This window comes from Passer domesticus, chromosome 7, assembly GCF_036417665.1.
Source record: "Passer domesticus isolate bPasDom1 chromosome 7, bPasDom1.hap1, whole genome shotgun sequence".
Lineage (NCBI taxonomy): Eukaryota > Metazoa > Chordata > Aves > Passeriformes > Passeridae > Passer > Passer domesticus.
This window is the reverse complement of record NC_087480.1, coordinates 37,051,535-37,077,714: the sequence shown is the minus strand read 5'-3', so window position 1 is coordinate 37,077,714 and position 26,180 is coordinate 37,051,535. Positions and strand designations below refer to the sequence as shown.

The 26,180-nt window shown below is 38.1% G+C and overlaps 1 long non-coding RNA gene across 2 annotated transcripts; it reads right to left on the bottom strand.

Annotated features, from left to right (window-relative positions):
- Window positions 1–301: 301 nt before the first annotated feature.
- LOC135304870 (uncharacterized) lies at window positions 302–6,477 on the bottom strand. Of its 2 annotated transcripts, none has more exons than XR_010366099.1 (4): window positions 6,405–6,477; window positions 3,279–3,395; window positions 1,381–1,596; window positions 302–440 (listed from the first exon to the last, which is right to left on the bottom strand). It is a non-coding gene; the product is annotated as an uncharacterized LOC135304870 (long non-coding RNA). The 2 variants fall into 2 exon arrangements; XR_010366100.1 differs by lacking the exon at window positions 6,405–6,477 and adding an exon at window positions 6,042–6,077.
- Between the last annotated feature and the right edge of the window lie 19,703 nt (window positions 6,478–26,180).

Sequence of the window (26,180 nt, the reverse complement as noted above, 5' to 3'; positions counted from 1 at the left end):
TGCCAGAGGAAAACCTTATCCTTTATGCCATGGTCATGTTTCTGTGTGTAAAGGCTGATCAGGAGGTTTCCTGTCAGACCAGGGGCTTAGAGGTGGAGGATTATGTTTATTTTATTTGTGTGTCTGGCAAATTGCTTGCAGGTTTGAAACTGATACCAAGTTTTGTCTTCATCTTGATAGACTCTTAGCATTTGAACACTAAGAGAAGTTGGAGTTTGTTTACAACTGTTTATTCTAAAACCATGCATTCTGATTCACCATTCTAAGAAAGAAATTTAAACCAACAAAAAAGAAGTCTATTTTAAAATATTTATTTATATTTTTTCTTGATTTATCTATGCACTGCTAACATCTTCCTTTTCCAAGGACCAGATGGCTGCTGAATTCCACCTCAATATGGATGCAACTGTGTTTAAAATACCAAGATCATTGTTGACTCGCTGTGGACAGATAAAATAACCAAAACCTGGATGTGACAACAATCTGGTAGCTGGGGAGGGGTAAAGAATCTTGTTATGTTGTAGGGAGATGAGTCAGGAAGGCTGAATTCTGTTTGAACAGGGTTTTATGGCTTCCAGTTTTAGCAAGATACCAAACAGGCAATTAATGACATTTGTGAATATTCTAGTTAATGATTATATATGCCAAAAGTAATCTGTTACATTGTGGAAAATGACCCTATTTCCTGCCAATTTACCATTCCTGTGCATGTTTCTCTGTGTGTTACACATGCACACATCTTTAATTTTCAGTATTGTAACACTCATAATGGGTCTTTTTCACCCACTGCCATTTAAGAAGCGAAATAAAGAGTATTTATTAAACTCATGGAGTTCTTGTTGCTGTGCTTAGCTGAGTTTACATACTCTGATGAAGCCAAAGCTTGCAACCAATTTTGATATTCACATAAGGCAAGCTATCTTGCTAACAGCAGAATGTTTCTTTTTGGTTTGTACCCACAAATCCATACATTTCTAATTTGATTCATTTAATTTCTGAAGCTGCTTTGCCAACATGACATATCTTCTATTTAATTAAACTACTTACTTGGGCAGTAGTAACTTTGGTTTGTTTGTATGTGTTTGCAATATGTTTTTTTTACTCTGCAGCAGTTTTTATGTGGGTGTTATTAAAGGACCTGCTCAGAGAAAGATACCCCAGAGAGTTCTAAAGAAATGTGTCCATGAGAGCAGGACAAACAAAGCAATGGAAAAAAACCATAAAAACCATCAGTGATTTTTTCTGTTGCTGATTTTTGGTTTTTATTTCATAAGATTTATTTAGGGAGTTTTGCCTGGATTTTTTTTCTCTCTTTTTTTTTTTTTCCTTTTAATATGAAGCTGGAATTGGGCAAAATGAAAATGAAAAGTTTTCACTTACGAGTTATTGAACACTTTGACAGGAGATGCAATCTGGTGTTTGAGTTATTTTTAGCTTGTGTCAGTACTGATGGTCTGCATCATCAGAGCATGTGATCCCATGCAAAAGCAGCTCACTCAGGGAACAGGAGGCAGAAGGTGGAGAGTGCTTCCAGGACCAGGATCTCTGCATTCCTTACACCAACTTTGCTCTTTCTTCAAAAAGCAAATAACGTGACTGCAGGCAGCAAAATAAATGAGTGAAGAGAGAAGGAGACAGATGGTAAAGCATTTTTAGTACTAATAATGGGAGCTTCTAGAAATGCCACTTGTAGTGTGAATCACCACCTTCTTACATATATTTGTTTTATTTTGGGGGAAAATAAAGAAACCCTCTGTTTTATACAGTTTAAATCTAAATAACTGTTATGTGGAGATTAATTCATGAGTGCAATAGACCCTTTTTTACAAACCCATACATTTGAAATATCTACTGTGAGAGACCATGACTGATTTCACTGGAACTTTTGTGGACATTAGGTACATAATCACCTTTGAAGGTGTGGATTTCAGGACCCCACACAGTACAAACACAGTTACCAATGCAAACACTGTTCATGCAAATATTGCATAGATTTTTCTAAGTTGTGTGATGTGCAGGAATGAGGAAAACACTGCTCAGGCAGTCTGAGAAAGGCTTAAATCTCATGAATTAATAACCTAGTGAGAAAAAAGACACTTTAAAACCTCTTTCAACCTGAGGGACATTAGAAATGTTGCTACTGTTTTTAACGGGGGAGACAGGTGTTTATTTCCTACATTTTAGTTGTAGGCCTTTTAAAACTTCATATTTTACTTAACACATTTTCTCCCAGACGAGAGCACAGAAGGTTTTCCTTAACTGCCACAATCACAAAGAAAACATGTTTTGCCTATTTTTATTACATATGAAATATATAGATATTTATATAGACCACAATTCTTTCTCTGGCATCCATTTGTTTCCATGTAAATCTATATATTCTGCATATCCATATCCACCTCCAGGACTGTAGTGACAAGACTGGGGCAACTCTTTTGACCCAAAAGAAGGTAAATTTGGATTTGTATAGAGACCACTTTTTTATTATTATTATGACAATGGGGAGGCCCTGGCACAGGGTGCCCAGAGAAGCTGTGGCTGCCCCTGAATCCCTGGAAGTGTCCAAGGCCAGGCTGGATGGGGCATGGAACAAATCTGGGCTAGTGGAAGCTGTCCCTGCCCATGGGCAGCTCCTTGTTTTGGAATGAGATTATCTTGAAAGTTCCTTTCCAACCCAAATCACTCTTAGATGCTGTGATTCCTACATACATTCTGTGCATGCATGTACTTATATAAATTCACCTACTGAACATGTCACCAAATATTTGCAATAATTTCAATAAAAACTAAATCTAGGTTTTGTTAGGCGTTTCTGTTGCTCCTTAGAACAGGATCATGTTGTTACTGTCTGTTCAGAGTAGGTAGGGAATCTGATTTTAGTAAATTGAATGTGGGCATCCTTTCAAGTAATATAGTTATTAAAATCAATATTTCTTCTCTCCATACATTCAGATAGGGAAAAAAAAATCTGAATTCTAAAGGACAACACCAAAGTATAGGAAATACAGGGGGAAAAAAAGCTATCTGGAACCCTTCTGACCAAATGTCTCCAACTCATTTTTATAAAAAAGATTTGTTAAGTCTAATTTATTAAACTGTCTGCTTAGATATTCTCAGAGCACCTGAAAAGCTGGGGCTGTTTTGTGAAGATTAAAAGACTCCATTTAATTCTAAAACATTTTTTTCCTCTACTGTGATGCAATTCTTTGAGGAGCATGGTATTTCCATTTGATGGCTGCATCAACTCCAGCATCCCAATTACATTGATTGATTTTTACCTGTTTTTGCACAAGGAGAATCAACTTCTGAACTAATCACTCTGAGCTTGCTAAATGGGCAGATGGAATTTGTAGTGCATAATGTGTAAGACAGACTTTGACACATTTCTCATAGCTCTGAAAGAGAAAACAGGAGTTTCCTTGGTTCTCTGCACCTCTTGAACAGCAAGTTTCACCTGAACATAGAGGGAATATCCAGGATCAAGTTACTTGGTATTAAAGGCAGTCTCAAGATTTTTGATATTGACTCTACACTGGCACATGGAGATCCTGGAATCAGCTTTGTTATGGGCAGGAGGCTGATGGGAGTAGTTTTATGGAAGTTAGTTCACTGTTGATTCCTGAATTTTGGGTAATTTTAGTGGCTCTAAGTAATGGCCTTTTCTTGCTATTTTATTTTCTCTGAGAGTTTTGATCATTGCTAAGCCTGGACTGAAACACAAGCTTAGCTCCACACACAATAAACAAACCTCTTGTCATTCAGCAATGAAAAAATGCAGGTTTTCTTCCTATGAAAAATATGAGGATAAAATTGGAACCTGTTGAAGACAGAAACCAAACTTCTTGGTAGCGGTGAGGGCAGGATTTTATCCACTGTTTTGATTCTTCTCTATAATAAACCAGCTCATTTTTAGACCTGTTACCAAATGTTCACAGAAGATGATGTCTGGTGGACTGACAGTATCTGGAGACATACAAATTCCTGTTCTTTTTCAAATCCAAAACTAAAAGCATATTCTACTAAATCTTAGTAACATGGTAATAATAGGAAGTGGTAAGAATCCTCTGAGCCAAAAGGAGCTTTTAGAAAGTTAAGGATACCCACTTTGTAAGTAGTTCTTCCTTTTCTGGAGAAATATTGGAAAGGGCAAAATTTTCCAGGAGGGCAAAAAAGATCCAACAAGCCAATTTCCCAGAAATTCCTCACATAAATCTTTCCCTAATAAGCTCAAAAAGCAACATTCATCTCTTTGGTGAAGCTTTAAAATACCCCCAGACTTGTTCCCATACTCTCTGCATAGTCAATGCTCCAATGTTCAGAGCTGTGGCAAACAAAATGACATCAAAAAGCAGCAGCAAGCCTTTATAGATGGTTTTTTGACATGAAGCAAATGCAATTCAGTGCTGACAAATGCATGGTGTAGGAGCTTGGTTGCCAATAGAATAACAAATAGAAAAAGAATTAAGTGTACCAGCCTGAGAGGGCTGAAAATCATCTTAGCATGTGCAGACACGCAAAGGCTTCACAACCCCTTTGCCCTCTTCTTGCTGTGTCTAGTGTCAATCTTTTTTATTATTATTTTGCTTTGTCCTCTTGAAAAAGCCTTTGACTTTGTTTGTTTGTTTGTTTGTTTCTGTGTTCCCTGTGCCCTTTCCCTTTTAGGACTGGGTGAGTGCAGGTGACACAATGCAGTCTGGCTCACCTGTAACTGCCCTGGGATGTTTGATACCCCACAAACCAACAACTGAGTGTGGCTTTAATGCACTCTCACTCCAGAAGCTGGGTTAGATATGGCCTACTCTTATTTACAGCAACACTGTAAGTGCAGATATTCACAAATACCAAGATATTTGCATTTATTTCAAATTCATCCAGCATTCTCAAAGCCAAGCTGGTTTTGTGCTTACATGTTAATCACAAGAATTGCATTTCCTTAACCACATCCTCCCCTGTGAGGCACTTCTGCTTTGCAATCTTATCATACATCAGTCAGCATAAAACTATCAAAGAATCAGGTCTATAAAATGCTTTAAACATAATTCTTGTAATAAATAATTTTCTATACTGTAAGAGGATGAATCACTGCAAACAGGAACTAAAAAAAAAGAAGCACACGTCTAGACTACAGCCCAGTGCACTCTGAGATGCGTAAAACTGTGTGTCAACTAATATTATCCTGACAGGAAATACCGGCTTTACTAAAGATAATCCAACCAAATTTATCCTGCTATTAGGATATCCAGGCACCTGCACCGGCCACGGGCTCAGCAACGGCAGCAGCAGCCCCCGCAGCAGGGGCACAGAGCCGGGCAGCTGCCCCGCACAGCCCCTGCTGCGCCTCCAGCCCCTTGCCCGGCCAGCTGGAAGCTGTTGCTGACCAGGGGGCACGGGCAGAGCTGGGGGCTGTCCTGCCAGCAGCAGAGATGGAGGAGCAGCCCTTCCCCAAGCTGGAAGAGTACTGCCTGCTCCAGAGACTGACAGAGGCAAGCAGCAGTCAGGAAAATCAGAGCAGTGAGGAAGAGAGGTCCCCCAGGCCCCTTACACACCGAGCATGGGAAGAGCACTGGAACCTTCGCCTGTGCACAGAGGAACCCCAGAGATCCCATCCCGAGAGCACAAAGCCCGCAGGCCCGTACCCGTTAGAGCGCTGTCGCACTCCCAGCCCCTCGCTCTACCAGCTGGAAGAGCTGCGGCTGTGTGGAGCACGGTCAGTGCTAATGGCATTCCTCAAAGAGCTGGGGAACGAGGAGCAGAACTGGTCCCAGGTTTGCCAAGCCAGCAGTAGTGGGGAAGAGAGCCTGCCACAGTGCAGTTCTTGTCACCCAAATGAGCTGGACTCCTACAGCGGCCCAGGACAACTCCAGAAGCTCTTCCTCCAAGACACAAATCAATCGGTGTCCAATGGGGAATGTAGCAAGGCCCAAGAGTGGTGGCAGAAGAGGAACAAGGACATCAGCATCCACACCATCTGGGCCAACCCCCGCTACCTGACCCTCATGCAGGAGCCAGGCTCACTGGAGGCAGAAGAGGCAGACTCTGACCTGCCCAGCACATCTCCTGCCCCAGCAGCTTCCACGGACACCCAGCCAGCAGCTGCTGCCCTGGCTGGATCGCCAGACGACGAGGAGCAGCACGTGAGTGCCACTGCCCAGGCACAAGGGGTGGCAAAGACAGCAGCTTCTGCCGCCTCTGGTTTGCCGGCAGCAGCAGCAGCACAGAGCCGGGCAGCGGCCCCGCACAGCCCCTGCTGCACCCCCAGCCCATTGCCCAGCCAGCGGGAAGATCTCGGGCAGCGGGCAGGCTCAGCAGCCGTGGCACTCCGGGCAGAGCTGCAGGGAGAGGAGGGGTCCTGCTGCGAGGAGCTCGGGTCTGGCCCATCCACAGAGTGGGCAGAAGACACAGACCTGGGCAGGAACGCCGACGAGGAGAGCACCTCATGGTCCCTCCAGACTGAGCTCTTGCCAGAGGACACAGAGCCACGCAGGCTGACCAGAGCTTGGCCTCATGCAAAGGCCTGACCAGGCCTGGCAGCAGCTGCAGCACATGGGGTGGCAGCCCAGCCCTGCGAGGCTGTCAATGTCTTGGTGCTGGCCCAGAGGGGAATGGTGGGGCCTGAAAGGCTCCCTGTTTGCCACGGTATTCCAAGGGAAAAGGGAAAATCCTCCTGAGCTCAGCCAAAGGGGCCTGCAGCCCACTGAGAGTGCTGCTGAGCACCTTCAGCAGCAATGCGGTGCTAAGGAGCTGAGTCATGGAATCCCAGAAGCCCAGAGTGGTTTGGGGTGGAAGGAGCCTTACAGTCCATCCAGTGCCACCACTGCCATGGGCAGGGACACCTTCCCCTGCCCAAGGTTCCTCCAAGCTCTGTCCAGTCTGGCCTTGGACACTTCCAGGAATCTAGGGCCAGCCACAGTTTACATTAACATAAATATTATATTAAAGCAGAGAGGTTTTTGTGGCTTTGTAATGATTTAAATTTGTTTTCATCTCAATTTCATGTATAATTACAAAACTAAGATACTCATTGAAATAAAATCTGCCCAAAGGATCCAATGTTTCTCTAAGTTGTGGGTTCTTAGAACTAAAATACTGCATAAAATACATAAAATATTTCAATTTTCGATTGCAATATTCAGCTATATGTAAAATATACCACCAAAATATGCTTTGTACTTGGGTAAACCATTTTAGGACTAATAAATTTTAATAACATCTAAATGCTAAGTTTTCTACAGGGTCAGCAAACACATTTGGTGCAAATTTTGCAGCAAAACTATTTTTTTTTCCCAAGAAAACACATTTATTAATGAAGAATTTAACGTTTGAATCTTCCATCATATCACATCCTGACTGGCTAAACTAAAAGTGGCACTGAGATGAGAAAAAACACTTCCATTATATTTTTTTTTATTGAGACATGTAAAACTTTCTGCCCATGAGAAAAATAATTATAATTTTTATCTTTGCTAAGAAGAAAAATATCAGAAATAAGAAACCCTTCTCAAATGATCTCAAGTTGTTATGGATAGAACATTGGAAACAACATATGTCATTTTCTGAAAAGTACCAAAACAGAAAAAAACAAAACCCAAACAACAGCCCAAATACTGTAATTAATACATACATAGGCAATTGGATATTTAAATTCTGGGAGCCATTATACTTATTTACAGCGACTCTGCATTTAATTTGTACAAATATATTTTCATTTCTATAAAAATTATGGAAAATCTGAATTTTATATAATGAAAATTTCCATCAAAATTTCCTATACTCAAAATATTTTATATATTTACATAACCTAGTTTATTAATAATTAAATTATATTTAAGCACATAGTCAAGCCTAAAGCATAAATGTTGTCCAGAAATGGCTGAACAAGAGCTGAAAATCTACATTGCAAAAGCATCACATATATCTGGGGAAAAAAATAGCTGGTTTGACAGTTTGGTTTTATAAAAGAGAAAAAAACCCTCAACTGTTTCATCAATTCAAAAAGGAAGTTTATTCTTGAAATTGATTGTTTTAATTGTTGTGGGGTTTTCACCTATGCATAAAAATGTCATTTTGATTGGTCAATAAAGAAAGAGTCTCAAAGCTCTTGAATCAAAGTTGGTTTTTTTTCTGATAGTGGGTGAGGATCACATCTGTACCTGACATTTCCCATGGAAATGATATTTCACATTTTGTTGAGCTTTTAACATTACAGTCATCAAATTTAATGTCATCTGTGACACTCACTCAAGAGTGAGACTAAGTAAAGCCTGCAGAAAATGTACTTGATTAAGAAAAGTGGTTTGTTAGCCTGGAGAGATAGAAAACTTTCACTTCCATGGATTGGTTCCTTATTTCTTTCTTGTAGCAGTTAATCTTTGGCAGACACTCGACAGAGCTTGTTTCAATATTCCTCCAATGAATTTTTCTATCATTTTCTTCTCAATTTCAAAGCATCTGAAGTTCAGAAATGGTTTGGGTACTCCAAATTTATGGTTCATATTTATAGAATATGAAGTAGTGCCTGTATAGCCACCTGTAAACCAAATGACAAAGCTTTGGTTCCTGAACAATTATGGCCCAATCTTTAGGAATTCTGCACTGAGGGGTTGGGGCATGTCCAGGGAAAGGAGCAGAGCTGGGAAGGCGCTGGAGCACCAGGAGAGGCTGAGGGAGATGGAAAGGGGCTCAGCCTGGAGAAAAGGAGGCTCAGGGGGCCCCTTGTGGCTCTGCACAGCTCCTGACAGGAGGGGACAGCCAGGGTGTCAGGCTCTGCTCCCAGGAACGGGGACAGGAGGAGAGGGAACTGCCCCAGGCTGGGCCAGGGGCGGCTCAGGTTGGACATCAGGAGGAATTTCTCCATGGAAAGGGTGGTCAGGCCTTGGCAGGGGCTGCCTAGGGCAGTGCTGGAGTCCTCGTGCCTGGAGGTGTCTAAAAAACATGTAGAAATGGAACTTTGTGTTATGGTTTAATGGGCTTGGGTGTATGTGGTCAAAGGTTGGACTTGATGATCTGGAAGCCTTTTTTCAACGTTAATGATTCCATGATTTTGGGATATGTGATCCCACAGCTCAGAGCTCTGGGGTTTTTCCCCCTCACGTGGCAATTTCACAAAGTTACTTTATGGCTTTGAGCTCAGCACTGGCACTTCCCAAACAACTTCCTGATGAGCTGTATGTCCATCCACTCCCTGGAGCTTCTGCTTAGCACTGATCCAGGTGATCTTTGATGAAGTGCCAGCAGGAAAGGGTCCCACTCTGTCCACCATAAGAACAACCCCAGCAACACCTTCAACAGGTTTTGAAACTGTACCTCCTAACTTTACATGTTCCTGTGGGCAGCAGGACAATTTTGCCATTTAAGCAAATTAAACAAATCAATTTACAATCTGAAGCACAAAGCTGAGGTGTACTCACACTAACACACCTTAAGTATGATAATGTGTTACTCTGGGTAAGAGCTGTGTCACACAAAACCACAAGATTGACATTCATGAAGAAACTACTCATTAATTTTTTTTTTTTATACAGTGCATTCCATTATTTCATTCCTTATTCCTGTGATCAGCATTGAAGTAACTGATTTAAGACTGACAGATAAATTGTTTCTTTCCCTTTTCTTTCACTTTCGCAAAAGTGTGACATTTGCTTCATATCCCTCCAGATTCCTCTAAGGCATCATAGTAATATACATGACTGATAGGAATTTCCCCTTGGTTGAGCTTTTAATAAAAGCAGGATCTTGATACATTTACAATATTAAGGACCAGCAATCACTTTTTCTTTTTCTTTTTCTTTTTCTTTTTCTTTTTCTTTTTCTTTTTCTTTTTCTTTTTCTTTTTCTTTTTCTTTTTCTGTAAGGTAATAAAATTATTTTTTGTCTCCAGCCTTCTTACTATATATATATATATATATATATATATATATATATGTGTGTATGTGTGTTTGTGTGTGTGCATATATATATATATGTGCACAAAAATAGCATTGCATCAAATCTTTAGAGCCAAAGAGCTTTCATCTTTCTTCAAGTTAATCAATAACTATGCCACAGAGAAATCTTAGAAATCTGGACTAGTTCTACTATTATATCAACAAGCATATGCTGTTTACTAAGTCTAACTGCAAGCTGATTTTAAAAGACAGGGTAAAAGCCACGCAACACAGCATCTGTTTATCAGTAGATTTATCATTTTCCCATTTTGTTTCCTATGTCTTTTCCACCTAATTGGTATATTTCTGAATCCAGAAAGGCAAATCTGCAGATTCTTTTGCAAGCAAATTACAGAGCAATATACAGTGAGATAAGTTGTATATCCTTAGGAGGTGTCACAAAACCACGCATCATTCCCCTGGTTCCAACACAAAGTCCAGATCTCCATTCCAAACCCATGTTCACCTTTCCTTATCCCCTATTTCCCTGGAACTGAACAGATGCATTAAGTGCACTGATAAAGCCTGATCCAAAAATTAAGATTAAAGAAAATACAGAGAAAATTCATTTCTGTGTCTTTCTGAGGTAGCTATACAATGAATATTCCTGGGTTATCCACCTTGTGAACTGAAAGATAAACAGAATTCAGGTGGAAAGAGGAAAAATCACAAAGCCAAGGAAAATGTAAAAAAAATATCATTCAAAAATGGAAGTTTGGAACTCAACCAGATGAGTATCTGGCATTTCCTATTATATTACATTGGTGTAAAGGGAACCAATCTGTGTGGTTTTGTCATTTTGAATATGATCTGAAATCATCATCATTTCCCAGATGTGTTGGAAACCAATTCCAGCTTTCACACCAGATTTGAAGAAGAGAACTTGTAGTACCAGTTCAAGCTCTGATCAATTATTAATTTGCCTACCTGTGGACTTGAGGAAAATGTGTGCAATATCTTCTGTTTGCTACCAATCTCTTACATTCTGGAAGACATAAAAAGAAAACAAAAAGATACTGTTAAATGCCATCAAAGAACTCAGATTATGAATTATTGGGCTGTTTGGGATGATTCTATGAATCTTTTGCGTTTTTAATGATTATCCATCACAGTCAATGTAAGTTTTCTGTTGAATTCAAATAACTCTGGTATCCTGCCAAAATCTCTGTGGAATTGAAATTACAGGCTTGAGCTAAGAGCATATCCATCATGAATAAATGATGTTAACATATATATATTAATAAAAGTGTAGCATATATATATGTATATTTCATCTGCCACTGAACAACACTTAATTTTAGTCACTCTTGACGTGGTAAGAACTTGAAGGGCTGTTATAGCTCTTGTAAACATTTCCTAATGCAAATCAGTGTGACACAGCAATCCATGACGATAAAATGCTTTGAACTTCAACAGGATGAGTTCAGTCAGAGACCTCCAAAAGGTTGGGTTATATTAGCAGATGGAAGTTGAATGACAATGCAGGAAGTGAAACATTGGTTCTGAAAAGAATAGACAATGGGCTCCCTGAAAACAGATTAGCCTTAACTCTGTAAGAATCAGAGAATCATGGAGTGGTTTGGGTTGAAGAAGACCTCAATTATCAGCTTGTTCCACCTCCTGCCATGGGCAAGGAATTTTCCATGAGGACATACAACTGTGGAAAATTACACTCACCTACAGCTTGGTGCAGTTTCTGTGATTCCCTCTATTTAAATTAAAAACCCATGACATTTGGTAGATGCCAAATTGAAATACTAACTCGAAAAGTACTTTTTTAAGAGTGTAAGTTGTGGTGGGGAGTTGCAATAATTGGCTTTACATCAGAAGGGAACAGCGTAAAGGACTTCCTAGCAAAGTGCAAGCTGAAAGAATCTCAGAACCTTTGGTTTGCTTGTTTGGGGTTTATTTTAATATCTTAGCATACTCTCAAACATTTCATACACTCTTTTGGAGAGAAAATTTCATAGGCATTTTGTAGTCTTTTAAACTGTAAGTTGACTTAATGCTGAAAAACATCATCTGCGTTCCAGAACCTTAGAAGATCTGAGTTCCAGAACCTTAGAAGATCTGAGTTTGAAAGAACTTCTGGTCACCCTCTGGACCAACCCTCCCACTGATCCCACAACCTTTCTGGATAACCTGTTTCCATATTCAAACACTCTCACAAAGTAAAAGAAAAAAAAAAAAAAAACAGAAACAAAACAACCCAACCTGAAATTTTCCTTATGTTTAAGTGGAATTTTCTGTGTTTCAGCTTGTGCTGATTTGCATCTTGTCATGACTCTAGTAACAACCTAGAAGAAAGAGTTTTGCTACTTCTGTGCCACTGCCCTCCCTCCTTGGAAACTACACAAGTGTTTTCTAGTAAAAAACAATAATGAGAACAAATGCAAGGAAACAGTGTGTGAAATTGCTTCTGGTATTTCATCATTCGGATGTATAAACTGAAATGATGAGGCTCCAAGCAGGAGGGAGAGTTGAATGCTAAGGGAGGAGAGAAGAGTTGTGGGAATGAGCAACTACTGTTGCTGTAAATATTTTGGTTTTGTTTTTCAGTATTGAAGCTGCATTGTTGTATTATTGCCCTACTTGAGGAGACCATGTATTACAGAACCATGATAGACATTAATCTGAATTTGGGAATAGGTGGCAGCTGTAGACAAAGACAACTGTCTTAAGTGTATTAAGAAAACATCTGAGTTGAATAAAATATGACCTGAGTGTTTGAAAAGAGAGCAAAGCTTTAAAGCTTGAAGGTCATTAATTGCTATATAGTCATAGGTTATTAATTGCTATATAGACAAATTCAGTGAGGATATGATCTTTCCTACAGAGGTGCTGACAATGAACACCTCCCACTGAGAGAAATGAGAAAGCAAAGTTGTTTTCTCTCCCTACAATCAAAAGAATTATTCATATATTAGATCCCAGATACTGATTTTTGCTACAGGATAATAAAACATAGACCATTCTCTCTTTAATTATTTTACCTATAATATTTCATGGACAAATGTACCTTCTAGAAACAGTTGGTACCTTGAGCAGATTTTTCTTTTTTGTTTTACATTGTTACATAAAATTGGTGTGACCATTTTCTCACCCAGATCTTCTCTGACACATAATTTTATTTGTACTTCTGACTAAGCAAGGTGCTCAAAATAGAAAGAAAAAGAAGGGGAAAAGTATCTTTCCATATAGTAGTAAATAAAAAACTGCATAGAGTTTGTACTTAGTCATCAAAGGGGCAAGTTGTCAAATCTTTCAGAATTAAAGTGAAAGGGAAAAAAAAGCAGTGAAAAGATATCACTGGGTCAAAAGGAAAAATTGATAACAAAATCCTGGAGGTTATCTGTGATCAAGTCCTTCTTTTTATGCTTTATTCAGTCCAAATCTGTACCAAAAGCTTTGGTTAAAATCATTAGAGCCATTCCAAATGTATTCTGGAGGATAGAAAATAAACTCATCATTTTTATGCTGGAAAATTACCAAATCTTATTTTTTTCCTGTTTCTTTTCTTAAACATATTGCCAAAAAAAGACAATACAAATTACTTATCATTCTATCATGCAGTTTATTTTTTAAACATAAAGGTTGTGTCATTAATAACCCTACAGTTAATTGTGAAGCACTGAGAAAAGCATTTTCTCAAATGTATACATTTTTCCTATTTCCACTGTGTGTATTATTTTGGTTCTGGGCCTTTAGATCCCTGTCCTAAAAGCTACAGACAACCAAACCTGGTATCCACACTGTGTTACAAAATGGAATTATTCAGATAATCAGATAAAACCTATAGAAAGTACTTTTCTAATGTTGCACTTTGTTTAAATGAGTAAAATTAGAAAGAGAAAAACAATAATAAATAAGTTACTTAAAAATTGTTGAATCATATAAATGTTATGCAGTCAGTACTGATGGCTATTGTGTAAATAATTTATCTTTCAATAATCACAGCAATTGTTTCCTAAAATGTCCAGTGATGGAATTATCATTTTACTTGAAAATGTATGTAGGTAGAAGGCAGGTTTTAGCAAGCTATAATATGAACAGATAGAACACAAAATTCATCACTTTAGTCCCTTGATTGTTGGAAAAAAATTTGTATTATGCATAGTTATAAATATCCATAATTGCATTCTCATTTCCATTTAGGCAAATGAAAGACTTTTACCATCAAAGGTATTATGAACTGATAATGGAAACAATCTGATGTTTGTTGAGAGATGGCAATCAGGAGGTGTGCAAAAACAAATCCCTTTTTGAATATGCATGAATGTGGCTCGAGTATCAGAAATTATCACTTCCAGTGTAAAAGTTTAATTATCAGAACAGTCATTCTGTCAACCACAGACACATTGGGATGGTAAAAAATTCTATGAGAGCTGATTTTTTAGTGAGACAATTTGTTTTGCTTTGTCCCTGTTCACAAAGAAATGTGGAAGGGCAAGACATGCCCAAAGTCCCCTCTTGTTGTGGTTGTCAGGGTCCCAGGACAAGGGAAGAGATTAATCTCACTCCATGTTTCAAAGGCTGATTTATTATATTATTATATTATATAAAGAAATTATATATTAAAACTATACTAAACTATAGAGAAAGGATACATCAGAAAGGTAGAAAAGAATGAATAATAAAAACCCATGACAGACCAGAGTCCCGACACAGCTGGACTGGGATTGGTCATTAAGTCAACACAATTCACATGGAACCAATCAAAGATGCACCTGTTGGTGAACCATCTCCAGACCACATTCCAAAGCAATCAGATAATTATTGTTTACATTTCTTTTCTGAGGCTTCTCAGCTTTTCAGGAGAAAAAATCCTGGTGAAGGGATTCTTCGGAAAATATCATGGTGACACCCTCTGTCTACATGAACTCCTTGTGGCAACATGTGGATTTGGAAAGAGCTTTACCCACCTGCTGTAAGAGCAGTTCTTCCAAAAACCACTCAGTGAAAATTCCACTCACTAATCCAATGGCTTCAATCATTCCCGAGTGAAAAAACTTCAGAAAGACAACCTAATTAAGTTTAATTAAGGAAGAGGAAGCCTCAGGCTTATCTGGTTCTTGGTAAATGTTGTCTTGAGACCCGATGTGTCAATGGCACGCGTTGATTCTGGTTTCTGATAGGACTTTATTGTATCTCCAGCTGTTTTGAGATAACTCGCTAACATCAAAGTCTCTTTTCCTTTGGGGGAAGCAATCTTTGTAATTGGAAGCACTTCCAGAGCAATCATCCCAATACAACATCTCCAGAGTATCCAAAGGCTATGTGCTTCCACTTGACTGCGTGACCCACTTTGCAAACTCAGGAATCTGTTGGAGGCCTTTCCACACATGGCACCAACAATGCAACAGGAGACAGTGTCCTTAAAGGGGTGAGAGCACATTAGAGTCAGAGGTTGGGCAATCTGGAAATCATCCTAAACAGCAATAAAATCTATAGATTAATAGGGTTCATTTTTTAAAGCTGCTTTGGGCGGGGAAATTCAGACTACAAAATTTTTATATATGCATACAGACAAACCTATTTCTTCATATATCTATATTTATGTATAGACCAGAAACATTCATTTTGGGACCAAAATGTCTACAGTGCAGAAAAGATTGTCCTCAGGATAGGAAAACTTATTGAGGCAACCTGGGACACTCCAGAATGACAAGGAGAAAAGAAGGAGCCAAAGAAGGCATTGAAAAACCCATGTGGAGCAAACACCAAGTCTGACAGACCTAAACCTAAAAGGTTGTGCTTTGAGAGAGGCACATGGCACTGAGAAAGGCAACAGAATACAGTGCACTGCTAAAACACCTTTAAACAAACTTTAAAAAAAGGTTGTGTGTGGTTTTGGTCTCGTACTGAGCATCTATTTGTATTTAATTATACTCTTAGTGAAGTAACACCGACTTCTTGCCTCCTAAAGTTTGCCTGTTGGTAAGTTTAACACCATATAATTTTATCTCCACTGTCATTATGGGATCAATAAAGACACTTAGGACCACTATCCATCTTCACCTCTCCCGAATTTCGAGGCAAAATATCAGCTTGTCATTCTTCAAATGCATTGCTCTTTCCCTAAAATCATGGGGGCTCACAAAACTAAAAGAGGCTCAGGTCAAACACTGAGGTCAAATCAGATAAAATAAATGCTTTTCCAAGTAATAGTTCAAGTGGTTTAGCAGTTCCTATCAGCACAAGTGAAAGACCTTGGAAAGAATTAAATAAACTGCTGTTAAGTAAGCAGCTCCTCAGATTAAGTAAAATCATATTCTAGAAAAGAACAGAGATTTCTGGAGAATTCACAGGGAAAATGGGAAATTTATACAAATTCATTTACCAGAAAAATTCTCCAAGGATCTGTAAAGAATCTGCTTTAGATATTTAGATGTCTTCAACTATCTCTGCTTTCTAAACCAGCTGATTTCTCAGTGGTAGAATTCCTAAACATGGACCAGCACTTCAGAATCCTTTTGACAGCCAGCCACATACTCCTCAGATATTCTCCTGTAGCTGATTTCTTGCAAGTGCTGGAGGTGTTGGACGCTGTACAGCTCAAGTGTGTACAACAAACAGCTCAGGGAAACCTGCAAACAATGAAGTATGGCATTCCAGCCTCGCTGTGGTGGGCCATAAATCAAGAGCCGTGGATCCTGCTGAACCAGCAATGTCCTTAACCTTGCTAAATTCCTGATGTGTAAATATGAAGACTTAACAATGTGGCCTCAGAACAAATTTCAGGGTCAAATATAACACCAAAATTATTCAGCGAGGAGGCAATTTTCTATTTCCAACCAGTGGTACCATAAATGAGGTGCTGCTACTTAGCAGGCAGCGGGCCAAATAAAATCAATTCTGCTTTAAGCACCAAATGTTAGCAGACACTCCACACTTAAGGTCTCGTAAGTATCTTTCCAGAGTGGAGACAGATTTATCTAAGTCATCAGGAGCTGTTTGATACACCTATTATATTTGGATGTCATCAGCATAAAGACAGTAATTAAGATTGTGCCTGTAGAACCAACGACCCTGCCTGGAGCACATGCCATGCATGTTAAACAGGACTGTCCTGCCTGGGAAAGCCCTGATTGGCATTTCCAGGCTTTGACACTGCCCTAACACTTATAACCCAGAATTTTAAGAAATAAAGAAAAAAGAACTGTATGAAATTAACCATAAATTCATTTTTCTTGTATCTGTAAAAATAAATAATGTGGAATAGATGATTATTGTTCAATCTTACTGTGGGTATAAGAAAACCTGTGGTTTATGATATTAGGTGTTAATTTTTTTTTTTTTTTATTTATTTTACTATCTGCAAAATAGTTAGGTGCACAAGAAATACTGAAATCCTGCTCCCTGTTAATGTTGAATTAATCAAAACTACTAATAACTGCATGGAGTGAGGGGAAATTTAGAAAAGGAACACAGAGTATTAGGATTTATAAACTGCTTGTTTTGCAGCTCTACTTAATTATTGCCATCTAATTAGTTATCCACTATATAAAAGGGGAGATTAAAGAGATATTTCTCCTCTCAGGAGTAAAAAAGTCTGTTTAGAACTTTGAATTTAACTTTCATTGTTGAAATTTGTTTCAGGCTTTCGTATAAATGATTGCTTTCTATGTCACAGGTATGAACTATTCAGCACTTGTCCACATGTCCCCAACCTTTAAAACATGAAGAAAAAAGTTTAAAAGGAATTCAGAGGAATAGATTAATTTATTCTACCCCTTTTTTAGGTTACTGGTGGGTTTTTGGTTTGCTGGAATTTGCATTCTTTTAATTAATTGCACTGGGAGCTGCGCAGAGGAGAGGGGATTTGGGGAAAAGCTCATAAACAAGCAAGTAAAGCAAAAGACTCAACTTGAAATACAGCATTAAACTTCTGAGTTCTGTTTCCTTTTCTGTGAGCAATATAATGTGTATTTAATGTATTCATCACTCACTTTAACCTTTATATATTCACATGAATAAAAATGTATTTAGTCTGACAGCTTTTTTAGTTTTATATAAATAAAGAAATGTATTTTTAAATTTTCTCTGCAGCTGAGCAGAAATGCTCTTCCTGAATACTCTTTCTTTCTTAGTGATGTCTAGATATGAATCTGATAAAAAACAGGATAAAATAGGAGCCTGTTTTGCACAGAATACAAAATTCATCAGATTTTTCACAGGTTTTTTATTATTTTTCACTGCTGCTGTGCCTGTTTATTTGAGAAACCCGACAGTTCTTTAAAATTGTGTTATATATACACCACAAGATAGCTCAGGAGGAAAGAAAAACAAAAAAAGAGAAAGAAAAACAAAAGAGAGAATGTAATGGTTTGGGTCAAATTTTTTTTTTTAAAGTGAGATGGAAGCAGGATGGCACCTTCAACTGTCCTAAAATCATGGGAATATAATTATTTAATATTCTGGAGCCTCTTCTTTATTCCCAGAAAATAGTAAGAGAAATATTTTTTTCTTTTCCTTTTTCATTATTTTTCTTTTTCTTTTTTTTTCTTTTTTGTTTCCCTTGAGTTTCTTTGGATACTTTTCTCCCTTGAGCCTATTGCAATTGGAGACCCTATCAGAATCATGTCTTGGAACATCTCAGGAGGAAAATTAAATCAATTCAAACCCTTTGATAGGACACAGCAAGAAACCCAGTCCTTACTGTGGTTTTGTGGACTCACAGCACCCAAACAGAATTGCAAATAGATTTTTCAAAAAAAATTTTTCCCCCTCAAAAATAATCTTTGTGAGAATCTAATATTTTATTCCAGGGAGAATTAATAACTAAGAATTAATAAATAAGTTTATTAATCTTAGTCTATGGAAGTATTGTAGTTGTCAACATTTAAAAATACAAGGCCAAGAATGGAGTTTCTGTCCCCTTTATACAGGGAAATAAAAGTAAAAATGAATATGTCAACAGTACCCATATTTCACACAAACTGACTTTACTAAATACTTCCTTCAGAAGAGACCACAAATTCTGTTTAGAGAAAAAAACATTCCCTAAAATAAAATAAGTGGATTGCTTTTAAAGTGTTTCCAAATTTCTAATAATTATGAAGTATTTTCATGTAAAGTTTGAGAAACAGCAACATAAACTTTCAATGCCTGGAATAAATTTAGTTAAATTCAATGCAATGTGAATATCAGAGAATTATTCATAACCCTTACAGAAAACTGTCTGAACGCTCTGAGGACAAAGTACATTTTCACTTCATCTTTATTCTCCTACAGTACACAAGGGCAAATGAGGATTTATGAGAGAAATACATGAGGAAATAGCTTAAGTGAGCCTGACTCAACAAATATTTATATAAATACATACAAGGTTACTAACATTGGGCTTGATAGTGAAGATTAATTTCTAGAAAACAGCAAGAAATATGTTTTTTCTCAGGCTTCAACATTGGCAGGAGTTGCTACATTTTTTAAATGAAATCTAACCAAGTACCTGTTTTTTAGGGAAAGGATTGTGAAGATCTGAATTGTGACTTAGTAATTCTGTGAAAAATCTGAAAATATTTGGAGTAAACACCTGGATTATTCCCTCATTCTGATGCTATAGTTATGTTCCCAGCTCTGGAAGGACCTAGAACATGTTTACTTATGTTAAAGGGTAAATGTATGCAGTGTTAATAAGATTATTGTTGTTGTTTTTGTTGTTGTTATTGTTATGTTCTGGAGGTAGAACAGCTTGCTGGACTGAAGTGTGAAGTCAGAATCCCTTCCTTTCAAATGGGTTTAAAGTTAAATAAACACAACACACATTTAGACTTAGCATACACGTCCAGCAGCCTTCCAAAATGACCATGCAGAATATTGAATTTATACATGAATTGTACAGTTCTGTTGCTACACAATGTTAAAGATGTCACTGTGGTGTTTGATAAAGAAGGATGTAGGACACACTTTATGGTGCAAAAAGAAAAGGATCGACCCCAGTTTATTTAATGAGTCTCTTTTCCTAAGGTTTTTAAAGAACATCCCCTGTCTATCCCCAATTGATCAGTAAAAAGTTGTTACCCTGGATTGAATGGTCTCTCAACCCCTGGTGTGTACATGCAGAGAGAGTTGTTTGTGACATACTGTTTTCATTTTTTTATCTAACGGTGTAAAAATAGTTTATACAGGTGGTTAGTGTTTATCACAGTCCTAGAGTCCTTTCTCAGGGAAAGCAGGTTGTTTTCCATAGTCTTAGAGCTCTTTCTCAGGGAAAACAAGTTGTTTTTCATGCTGCAGGACTTTGTTCTCACTAAGAGCTCTCAGCTTTCTGTCGGCTAGGATCAGGATTCAGTTTGTAGGTCTCTGGTTCCACCACCACAGAATATGTTAAGAAATGTTAAAAAATCCAATTCTTTAGATGCCCTACCCTTTCTCTCTCTCTCTCTCTCTCTCTCTCTCTCTCTCTCTCTCTCTCTTCTCTCTTTTCTATCCTCTTAGGTAGGAACACTTACCCTTCTTGATCAATAAATGGTTCTCAGATATTTGTCATGTTTGCACTTTAGAAAAATCTATCAAAAATAATTCTCCCCAACTCCCCCTTTTACAGGGGGACAGAACAGATATTCACAGTGTTCTATATGCAATTCACTGATGAATTCTCCATTCAGAACCAAAACTCCAGAGATATTCCAGACGGTGACCTGGCCTGCACGTGCTGACAGACTCATGCATGCCATAACTAAATCATGAGACAGCACATTTCCTGGTTATCATCCCTCAAGGTTTCGATGAAAACCCAGAAAGAGTGTGCAGACATTGTTTGGATTTTATGGTTTTGGGTTTTTGTGAAAGTCAGGATGTTCATCTGGCATGAGAACAGAGTTCAGGCAGAAAATCAGAAATTCATAGCTGGAAAAGCCCCCTAAAGTCATCAAGGCCAAACACAATTCTGCCACCAACATGTTCACAGCTAAACCAGTGCCACAGCCACACATTTTTTGAACACTTCGAAGCAGAGATACTCCAGAACTGCCCAGGGCAGTATGTTTCAATTCCAGGACATGCTTTCTGTGAAGAAATTTCCCCAATATCCAACCTGACACTCCCCTGGCACAGCCAGAGGCTGTTCCTTTTCCTCCTGTCCATGTTCCCTGAGAGCAGAGCCTGACCCCTCCTGTCAGGGAGTTGTGCAGAGCCACAAGGTCCCCCTGAGCCTCCTTTTCTCCAGGCTGAGCCCCTTTCCCAGCTCCCTCAGCCACTCTTTATCAGACTTGTGCTCTGAAACATCAAGTTGAAATAGTTTAACTCTTATAAATACTGCTCAGCTCCATGGTAAATAGTTAAACGAAATTTCTCTTATTATGTTAATATCTACCCAGGCAGTGTGGATATACAGCTGTGCAGATCTTTGCAAGCAGTTCTTGCTAGGTGCATTTAGTTTAGATCTGCTCTTCCCTAGATCAAGATTTCAGTTTTACACATTTAGATATCTAATCTGCAAAACCAAATCTTTCCAGGCTTGTAAGTGAAGTTTCAGAAGACTTTTGTACCAGGATTGTTTCACCTTTCAGAATATATATATATTAATAATATTCTGTATCTTTAGTTTCTGCATCTTAACCAGCAAACCCATAAAGGTATTTATAAATTTATGACTCTGACAGAAAACTCTCTGAGTATTCCCTGGTTCTCTGGCACAGTGTCTGTCAGAGAGGTAAGACAGTCTAGACTCCTAATGAGGATCCTTGCTGTACAAATCAAAAGTCTCTGGGAGAAAAACTCTGGGAGAATCAGCTTCTGTAATGCTTTGTTCTCCCGAACTCCAAATAATGCTTTAATCTTGGATCGACAAATTTTTGAAGCTTTTTCCTAGTTTTAAAAGTCACATATGACTATCTTGAAGGAACATTGACAGTCTATGAATAAACTCATACTAACTGTCATTTGTTATGAAAACAAACAAGCATTTGTTTCTTTACAGAATCCTAAAAAGGGGGTTGTCAAATAAACAAATTTGGCTCACATATCTGAGTATAAAAATATCACAGAGAACACCCCATGTCTAAAACATCATGTGACCTGCACCATCAGACCACTGGTGAAGTCAGATATTGCTAATCCATTATGCAATATTTTCATTTTCTTGTTAGGTAACATCACAAATATGCTGATTTTCTACTCTAAATGACACTTTCCTAATCATGCCTGTATGATCTATATCAGTTTTTCTTAATTTCTCTATGTTTATCTTATTTCTCATTTGTGTAGGGACAAAAATCTAAATCCTGATGATCAGTGTGGCAGCTGCTTCATTACACTCACTGTGTTTGGTATCCTGATAGCATTTTACTGCAGCTGATTACTGTGTTTTAATGGTGCAGTAAATTCAAGAATACTGTAGAGTGACTGCCTTTCTTAGAATAATAAATGCCTTTCTATTACACAAAAAAATCAAAAGGAAAATTCAGTCTCTATGTTCTTAACTCCTCTTACCAATTTAAGCAGATCTTATATGTATGGAAGAAAATAGTTTCTGTCAAATTCTTTGAAAAAAGGCATCATCTACTGCTTAAATTTACATTTCATTCTAAAGAATCAAGATTTTTGTTTCAAGGGCTTGCAGCGTCTTTTTTGTATTCACAGAATTATTTCTATGGTGGGACACCACACTACAGAAAATAACACTGTCACATCAGCACATGAGTTTTCTCGTAAATACTTGGGAAATTTAATCTCTCCAAAAATGTGAATCACTTTTGCCATTCCTGTAGCCCTGAAATGCTCCTTTCCTGCACATATTTAAACCACAGAATCCCTGGAAGTGTCCAAGGCCAGGTTGGACAGGGCTTGGAGCAGCCTGCAATAGTGGAAGGTGTCCCTGCCCGTGCCAGAGGTGCAATGAAATTATTTTTAAGGTACTTTCCAGCCCAAAGTGTTCTCTGGTTCTGTAGATGATTGGCACAACTCTTCCCTGTGCCTGGTTTGCAGAGGAATTTAGATCAGGGCTGCCATACAAAGAAGCCTGAGTATAAGCCCCCAGAGAAATCTGTGGTAGAAAATACAGGGGATACTCAGGTGTGCATCACATTTAGTTGCAGTTGGAGGGGGAAGACTTGGATTTCAGTTTTAGAGACAGATTCTGACATTCTGTCTAAGCCCATCTTAAATTTGCAGCAATTCCACCCCATGACCTGTTTCCTGCTTCTATTTTTTCCTGAATATCTAGTTTCTTATTTTCATCTTGTGTGAGCAACATAGTGCCAAACTGACACGTCAAATAAAAGAGAAAGCAATGCTTATGTTTGGTCTTAATTACTCAAGTTTTTTCCAAGAGAATATGAAAGCAAAGTCAGCAGATAACTATCTGGTGGATATTAAAGATGTTTATTTTAATTAATTTATCCAAAGTCTTTTATGAAATCACCATTTGCCTTGTAGCCATGCGGAATCAGAAACATATTTCTCTTACTTACTCACTGGGGTTTATTTGATTTCAGATTGGCTTTCACCATTTCAACAAGGGAATGTTATTTCTGCCTGAATTTCAGAGGGCATTTTAAGAATTAGTTAAATTACTTCATTACTTTTCTTCATTTGAAGGTATAATATGTGGGTAAAAAGTAAATCTGTTACCACTCTCTTGCTTTGCTAACTTCTGCAAAGAGTTGTAGACTGGGGTTCTTGATGTTGATAAGGTTGGACTTGATGATCTTAGAGGTCTTTTCTAATTTTAATGATTCTATGGTTCTGTGTCATACTGGAGGACTGCGGTTTCCTTAAATGAAGGCTACCTTTGAATACTGACCTGTTTCTATGACTATGTTCATTAAGAAATCTTTCTCTTTAGTATTTTCAATTATTATTGTTTCTAAAAGATTTTGCAGTTGTGTACCTTGCTGAAGCTCTTATGTCACTCTGAAATAAATTGTTTTGTTGTGTGAAATATGTAACCTCTGGAACACACAATCCTTTGTAATGTTAAAGTTCTGTAGAGACAAAGTTGCTGCTGGGTCTAATCCAATATCACCTGATAAACATATTCCTCCCTGTCCTAGCATCATAAATATTCCAGGGTCAAACCCTGACCCCACCTGCACAAATCTTGCTCACAAACTTACCCCCTGGCCTAATGTCCAACAGGGACACAAAAACAGTCACCAGCTTAATTGCTGCCAGAGAACTATAATTCAATCTTCATCTTCTGGTACATTTAATGGGCTCAATGTTTGCTATTTCAAAAATAAATATTTATCAACAAGACAAAGTGTCAGTGGCTTGACGTCCATTTTTAGTAATGTGAAGGATAATAATTTTCAAATGGGTTCCTAATTATGAATTCTGCCCAAAACACATCCTGTTTAATAAGGTAAATGGAAACTCTCTGTCCTTGTACATGTTTTTAGAGCAATAGGACAGAAGCTGGCTAACACAGTTATGAAAACAGAGAAGATTTCATTGCACCCTTCTGTTTTGAGTTATTTATAACATACCACTCTGCTTTTTATAGCTGCCTTCCTAGAGAAAAATCTCATCTAGGACAAGTGCAAACTCTTCAGCAATGAACATGTTGGAGACCACAACTGAGAGAAAGCTTCACGTTAGAAGCAGAAAGATGAGCTGGTTGGTTTCAAGGAGATGGAGAAATTGAAGTAGTTTTCATATACTGATGTTATTTTTAAGGGTCATCTAAAACACTGAACAGTCTCATACATTCTTCCAGCCATTAATCATCCTAAGAGCACCTTAAAATTCAACTTTGGCATTAAATTTCTTCACGTAGCTTTTATTTGTGACCTGAATTAACATCTAACATTTGTTTCATTATAGAGTTTGCCATATATCAAGGTTTCTCTACAGATTGTTAAAAGTTCAGCCTGGCATCTGCTTTACCTGGTGTTCCACTGATTTACATTGGAAGTTTTTCAATAACAAATATTTCTCAGACAAGAAGATGGTATTAAGTCTAGCAACTCCTGGAAACTTTAGTTTGCTATTAACATTAACAGTATATGGTGCTACATTCTATATTTAACTCTATTTTAGCGGTTGATTTAGAAAAATTACATGAGTAAGAGTATTTTGAAAGTAATTTTGAAAGCATAAAATTAATAAAAAGTAGAATTCAGAACCAACAACTGACATTTTACTACAGTTTTACATGTTCTTTGAGTGGGCACAGATATCTCTCTCTTTTTTTTAACAACCTTCTCTGAATTTCCGGTGGGTTTGGACGGGAACAGGGAAACATCTTGGTTTCATTTTAGGTTGACTATGGTTAATGAAGTAAATATGCTTTTATTAAATTCATTTGTGTGTGTTCTTACTTTAAATTAATAAAAAACCCCATTTACACTGTGGATATTAACTAAAGGAAGTGTCAGGACAAGTCCAGAGGAGAGCCACACAGAGGTCAGAGGACAAGAACACCTTTTTCATTCTAGTAAGTCTGGGGGAATTGAGGTTCTGGGGCTTGGAGAACAAAAGGCTCCAGTGGGATTTTATTGCAGCCTTTTGATGTGCAAAGGGGCTTTAAGAGCGATGGTGAAAGACTTTTTACCAGAGCCTGGAGTGCCAGGACAAGGCGTAATGATTTTAAACCAAAAGACAAGGGATAGATTTGCACTGGATTCAAGACCTTTTTTTTTTTTTTTTATGATGAGGACCCTGAAACAAAAGGCTGCCCAGAGAAGCTGTGGCTGCTCCATCTCTGCAAGTGTCCAGTGGCAGCCTGGACAGGTCTTGGAGCAGCCTGGGACAGTGGAAGGTGCCCCTGCCCTTTGCGGAGGGGAGAATTTGATGATCTTTAAAGCCATTCCAACCCAATCCATTCTATGAATTCTATTTCCCATGGTAACATCCACTGATTCCACCTTATAATGTGATCTTTACCAACAAAGGGTGTCCCAAATTACTTATAACCTAGTCAAATATGAAAAAAAAAAAAAAACTAAACAAGAAGGCTTCTACTTTTATATTTTACAGATAAGACATCCAAGAATCTTCCCTCTCTTGAGGTCTGACTTTGCATTCTCATGGAGCAGAATATTGCTGGATACAATTCCAGTGCACACAGTTCCTGAGCTCCATTTCCCTTATGGAACACAGGCAGTAAATGTGTCATTTGAGTATTGTTGTCTATGAAATAAACCTGTGTCATTCAGAGACTTAAATGGTCAAAGTCAATAAAGGTGAATTAGTATCTGATACACAGTAGCAGCAACCCAGGCCACATAAGTTAATATCCAGAGAAATGCACTTGGAATAATGTAACTTGAAGAAGTTGGTCTTCTTTTTCCCGTTTTGCTAAAGTAAAAA